Source organism: Pogona vitticeps, chromosome 5, assembly GCF_051106095.1.
Source record: "Pogona vitticeps strain Pit_001003342236 chromosome 5, PviZW2.1, whole genome shotgun sequence".
Taxonomy (NCBI): Eukaryota; Metazoa; Chordata; class Lepidosauria; order Squamata; family Agamidae; genus Pogona; species Pogona vitticeps.
Window position 1 is genome coordinate 51,255,764 of NC_135787.1, and position 6,842 is coordinate 51,262,605.

The window sequence follows — 6,842 nt, forward strand, 5'->3', positions numbered from 1 at the left end:
TGGGCTGCACAGTGGTGTCTGCACAATTGATTAGGTCAGTGGTTCCCAACCTTGGGTAACCTAGGTGTTCTTGGACTGCAGCTCCAAAAAACCCTGGCCAGCACAGCTGGTAGTGAACGCTTCTGGGAACTGTAGTCCTAGAACACCTGTTTGGGAACCACTGCCTTAGATAAAAGGGTTTTGCACAGCCCTGTCTCAGATATGCTTGTTTTCTGTCTTCTGTGAGCTTTTTCTGAATGTGAACAACCATTCAAAAATGTGACTTTGCTCTACAATTCATAGATCCAGTGTTCTGCCATTCCATCTCAGTATATAACATCTTGGGGGGAGGGGGAATTATCTCCCAACAACTTTTCCTTGTAGTATTTTAGTGTTTAGTCTCAATTTTTAGCACCATCTGGTGTGCACATTTACAAACTGCAGTGTATAATATGTAAAGATGCCCTGTTTCAATATAACTCTGTAACTGCTGGAAATAAATTACCCATGGTTCAATACAACATGTCTGGAAGGCACATTCTAACAAAGACCATTTAGATTCCTCTAGAAAGCCCATCAGTAGGTCAAATGTCTTTGCCCCTAAAAGCAGCTGCTAAGGCAGGGCTATTCAGATGTTGTTAGACTACAACTCCCATCATCTCTCAACTACTTATGGAAAATGTAGACTAACAACATATGTTTTCCAGCCGCAAGTCAAGGAGTATGTGCCTTTGGCACATATGTAGCAGTGAGGGTGGCATTGTGCATCTTTTTCAGAATGCTAGATTAGATCCAGACTGAGAGGGGTGACCCAGACTCAGGCGAGCTGGAAGGGTGGTCCTCTTTCCCCATAGACATCAAGTCACTCATTCCAGGCTTCCATGCCTGTTCTAATTTTTCCTTGAATGTAATCCAGATTCTCCTTATTTGAAATTCTGCTCCATAAGACATTCTCTCTCTTCCTTCTCCTACTTTTCCACCTTCCTCCTCATACCCTCCGCTTTTTCTGTCTCCACTCCTTGTCTTTTTTTTCCCCACAGGGGGAGGTAGAAGTAAGGTACTCCCACAGAGGACATTGCAATGCATGTCGGGGGAATTCACGTAGTGCACACCCCATAGGAACCAGGCTTGCTTGGGATGAAGGAAGAGACACAGCTGGCACAGCTGGAATAAACCAGGCATCCCCAAAAAAAAGTTCCCAAGAGAAAGAAAATAATCCTGAAAGATAAAGGGAGTAGAAGGTATCCAGTAATATCATGTACATGTATAAAACTAATCCAGATCAATGGTTGATGGAACCACCTTTTTAGCAGGGGCACATAGGATGCTTGGATGACACCCTAGTCATGCTTAAAGTACTGAAAGGAGTGAAACAAGTTAGCAGTGACTTCCTTAAGTCCCACTGATTTTAAGGGATCTATTTTACTTACAGTTACATCTGGATCCAACCAACTGTACTGTCCAACTAGAAAGTTACAACAATGTCAGTGCACTGGATAAAACAAAATGCTAGCAACCCTTGCTGTATCATTCACTACATCATGGTGCAAGAATTTCTGACACAGCTAAACAGCTGCTGCTGCTGCCAACCCTAATAAAGCAAACTCTTTGTTGATTATTTTTATTTTGACTGCTAAATGTACTCTGTTTTCTGTTCTCTAAGCCAAAATCTAGAGCCAGCTAGAAATTAAATCCAGATAACAATACACACGGAAGGGCAGCTGTCCAGCAAATAGTATGAAACTGTCTTCTACCTTGCTCATACAAAATCTAAGTTGACATGGTACCTCTCTGGAGCAATCATCAAAAACGTCCAAAAGCACTGAGTGACATCTTGAAGATGAGGTTCTTGTTCATAATTCAGCAGACACTATATTTCTTTTCCAGGATTTCACATGAGTAGCATTTCAGGATACCTGCTGTAAGTGTTGACACTAACTATGTAATTAGGGACAGAAGTCCAGAACATAACAGGAAAAGAAAGGGGGTAACTAAATCTTCTACAGCAGTGGTCCCCAACCTTGGGCCTCTAGATGTTCTTGGACTACAACTCCCAGAAGCCTTCACCACCACTTCTGCTGGCCAGGATTTCTGGGAGTTGAAGTCCAAGAACATCTGGAGGCCCAAGGTTGGGGACCACTGTTCTAAAGTACAAATGCACAACACTGGCCCATAAATCTACTGTACAATGCATGTCCAATTGATTGTCTTTCTCAAACCATAACAAGAACATTTTAGCAAGCATTCTAATATCATTAAAGCTTTACTGTCCAAACCTCAGCATTTCACAATACTGAGGCAAAAAAAGAGAAAGAAAGCTAGCCAGGGAGTCATGAAGAACTGTACATAGCAGGTCAGGCAAGGGTGGGGAAGACTGGGTCCTCCAGATGTGGCTGAGTTGCAATTGCAGATGTGGTTGTGTTGCAATTCCCACTAGCTGTAGTCAGCATAGTCAGTGGTGAGGAGTAATGGAAGTTTCACTTACAGTCTAATACAGTGGTGCCTCAACTTACGAACGTCCCGACTTATGACCATTTAGAGTTACAACCAGCTCCGACCGCAAAATTTTGCTTCTACTTGCGACCGGAGCTTCCACTTACAAACAGAAAAAGGCAGGGGGAAAAGGCAGGAAATTCAAATTTCTAACTGTAGGTGGTGATAAGCCTGCTGCTTTGTAGCTCTTTCACCCCAGCAGTTAGAGGGTGTGCGATCGGAGAAGGCTGCCTGGTAAGGGAAGGTGCTGTTTTCTGCTTTTTAAAAACTGTTCTGGGTGGTTTTCTAGCATGGTTTTGGGCTGGGGGGGTTATGTTTCTGTGCTGTGATGGGTCTGGGTCTTGGGGGATTTGTTTGTTTGTTGGGTTTTCCCCCATTTCCGATGGGTCTTGGGGGTTCTGGTTGCTTTTTGGAGTGTTTTTCCCCATTTCCGATTAGTCTTGGGGTGTTTGTTTTTTGGTTTTCCCCCCCATTTCCGATGGGTCTTGGGGGGTTTAGTTGCTTTGGGGGTGTTTCCCCATTTCCAATGGGTCTTGCATGCTTCCCTTGCTTTTTCCTTTGTTCTCTTTGCATTTCGGACCTGGTACTTTAGTTTTCTGTGCATTTCTGAACTGCATCCTTTGTTCTCTGTCCATTTCAGACCTGGTCCCTTTGTTCTCTCTGCATTTCCGACCTGGTCCCTTTGTTTTCTGTGCATTTCCAATGGGTCTTGCACGCTTGATTGCTTTTCTTTTTTCTTTTTAATCAATCTTGTTTCCAATGAGTCTTGCAGTGATTTTTTTTGGTGATTTTTTTCTTCGGCCAGAACAGATTACTGTAATTGCATTTCAATGGGAAATGGTGCTTCCACTTACAACCATTTCGACTTACACCCATCTTCCTGAACCAATTAAGTTCGTAAGTCGAGGCACCACCATAATACCTAGAAAGTCACGTATTTTCCTTCCCTACCTTAAATTGTGGTGGGACTATGTACTATGCCAGAAGGGAATGAAAAGAAGGGCTCATAAAGTTGGGCTAACTATAGAGTGGCTAATGGGAGTCATACAAACATAGATGTGGTAGCCTAATAAACAGAAACCTGGGGAAACAATGGATGGTGAAATAATCAAGCTGAATAAATGAGGAAACTTGGAGGGGGTTGGATGGGGGTAAAATAAAGCATGGGACTCAAAATAGCAGCCCACAACTCATGGTCCTCCAGATGTTGTTGGGTTGCAAATCCCATGACACTTCCTAAAGTTTCCTGCTCAGGAGTACCCCATTTCTAAAAATTTCAAGGCCAAAACCTAAGATTAGAAGGGGGTCCATTGTAATACCAAAAGATGGGGCAAAGAAGGTCTGAAAGAATGTCTGAAGCTGCTCTGGGCCAGCTGAGCATGGCTCTCCATATTTCACCTGTTCCAAAACTCAGGTACACAAGCATGGTAGACACTGAAAGAGAACCTAGGAGACTTCATGTTCAGATAAAGCAGGAATTCTATCTCTTCACTTTTGTTCAGTTTTGTGCATGTGTTTGGAATCCACATTACTGTTGTCTGTGGTGTTGTGAGAATATGATTCACTTGTGTATTCTGGCAAGCACAGTACTGATTTCCCCCCTCCTAGATTCCATTTGGGATATGGTTAGTTTATTTATATGCTCTGAAAATCTTTGCAACTGCAGTCTCCTACAATAATTCAATCTTTACATGAGCATGGAAAATATAGTGCAGAATGCTGCATTTAGATGTACATGGGCCAAACCCTTTCATCACTTGATACTGAGTGCTAAGTCATAACTGGATACATTCAGCCAGAACAAAACTCTCAAAACACTGAAAGAATTATTGTGCTGATTATATCTTCTGAAGTTAGGCAGATTCATTATGCTGAAAAGTGCTGTAGCCAAGCTTGGAATTCTCTCCTTCAGCAAGTTCTTCTGTTTCCCTCACTTATGCTCTTTTTGGTACAGTATAACCTTCCATTGTTTCTTTCAGAGGGTTTTGGGGTGGAATAGAATAAAATTGTACTTACCACCAAATGGATGAGTCAAGTGCAAAACACTGGCTCAGACAGATCAAACCATACTAAGAATTAAGGAAGAAGATGCCTACAAGACAATGTTCAACTTAGCAATTTATTATGAGTACCAGAACCAAGTTTGTAACTCTCTCACACACATAAAATCCTTTTTTACTCTAAGCAGTCTCTCCCCAGCATCACAGTATCTAATTTAATTTGAAACTAGACATTACAGAATGTGCCTAGTTTTAAAGACAATTAGCACATTTTCCATCCAATAACAGGGTTCCTTAGAGATAAATGCTCTACCAATAAGACTGTCAGATTAAATCTGTTTACCTTTCAACAACCAAGCACAAAACTAAACAATAAATTCAAGATGCAGATCTGAAGAGTGTGCCGTAGCAAACACAGTTCTTCTACAGTCATGTGAAAAAGAAAGGACACCCTCTTTGAATTCTATGGTTTTACATATCAGGACATAATAAAAATCATCTGGTCCTTAGCAGGTCTGAAAATTAGATAAATATAACCTTAGATGAGCAATAACCACATGGCATATTACACCGTGTCATGACTTATTCAACAAAAATAAAGCCAGGATTGAGAAGCCATGTGTGAAAAACTAAGGATGTTTAACATAGCTTTCTCCTGCTGTGGCCTCTACCTCAGAAATCTGAGGCAGTGAATAAAGCTCCCACTCAGTTCCTGAGGAAAGCACAACTTACTCAGGATGTATCTAGTATCTCTTTTTATATTGTTATAACAGAGACCACTGTCATATTCTGCTATTAATGAAAGACTGAACTGCCGGTCAAGTTTGCTTGGGTGTGTGCATGCTAATTTGTCTTCTGCCTTAGGCAGCAAAATGGCTTGAGTGGTCCTTGGACATTCATATATAGCAGCCAGAGACTTCTGGCTTATGCTTGTGGACCTAAACCAAGGGGATAAGTCTCAAGTGCAGATTGCACCAGTTAAAAAGCCACCACTTATATTTATTGTTGTATACCAGTCATGTAAGCTTCAACTTCTATACTGGTGGCAATTTGCAACTGAGATTTACACCACTATGTGAGGGTGAGTGATGGGATTCTGGTCAGCACATTTGCCACCACTATCATTTGTTAGGAGTGAGTGCCACTGTTTGTGTAATCCAAAAAGCACCATCCCTACTCATGGATAAGGTGAAAAAGCAAACATATTAATAACAAAGGGGAAAATGTTTCAAATGAAAATCAGAGAGAGAAAAAGACCCAATGTACTTCTATGCAAAATGTAAAGTTAGAAAATGACAACCTATGGTTAAACCAAATTACAATTTACCCTAGACAGAGCTTCTCCACAGCAGTGATGCTGGCCAGAGTGTTTGTTTTGGTCGCTAAATCTGAAGACACAACAAGGTCAGTTGTGACTCATCTTACAGCAAATATTCTGTATTTGCTCTTGTCGCACATATAGCAGTTTTGCTGAATCTGACAGTTTCTTTGTTCTGTTGATATTTCTTTATGGCCACAAATACTCAGGGATTTCACATCTCTCTCTCTCACACACACACCATAACTTGGCTGTTTTCATTTTGAATGTTGCTCCCTGTTAAAAATATATTAACACAAGTGAACAGAAGGGATGTATCCTGCTAATACATCTGCAAAACAGAGGCCAGTGAGAGCTGCATCTGTAAAACCTAGGCAGCACTTATTTGTAATCTGCGTCAGAATGGGTGTGTAATCCTCTGCCTCATTACTGTTCAGATGTACTGAACCACTAAATTACTGGTTTATGGTGGACTAAATACTGGTGACCCTAGGAAATCACTACCATTTGGCTGGAAATATGTATTTAGTTTCAGTGATGTAAAAAAAATGTTCGTACGTAGAATGGGGTGTTGCTAAATTGTGAGTTACATTTCTCAAATGAAAAACAGCCTTGTGTCAAACAGACTGTGACTGCAGAGAATTCAGACGTTTTTCCTGGAGAAAGCAAGGAATGCTTGAGTAGTTCCTGGTTACAATTCTTATGCTTATCTTATATCTCCTTCAGCAACTAAATTTTCTGAAAGCAGAGATGGGTAACACTGTCCTTCCAGATGCTCTTGCAGTATGACTCTCATCAGCGCCAGCCACCACAGCTGGTGCTCAGAGATCATGGGAGTTTTAGTCCAACAATATCTGATCACCATCCCGCTCGTATGATTTACAAGGGAGACAGAGTTCATCAGTAGACAAAATAGCATAAATAGGGGAAAAATAGAAAAATAACTAGAAGTTCTTCTGCTTCACCACCACATATGCCTTGCTTTTATGTGAGGAACAGAACATACCTTGGAGACCACAAACTGTATTTTAGAATTTTGTTTGAGAAAATTA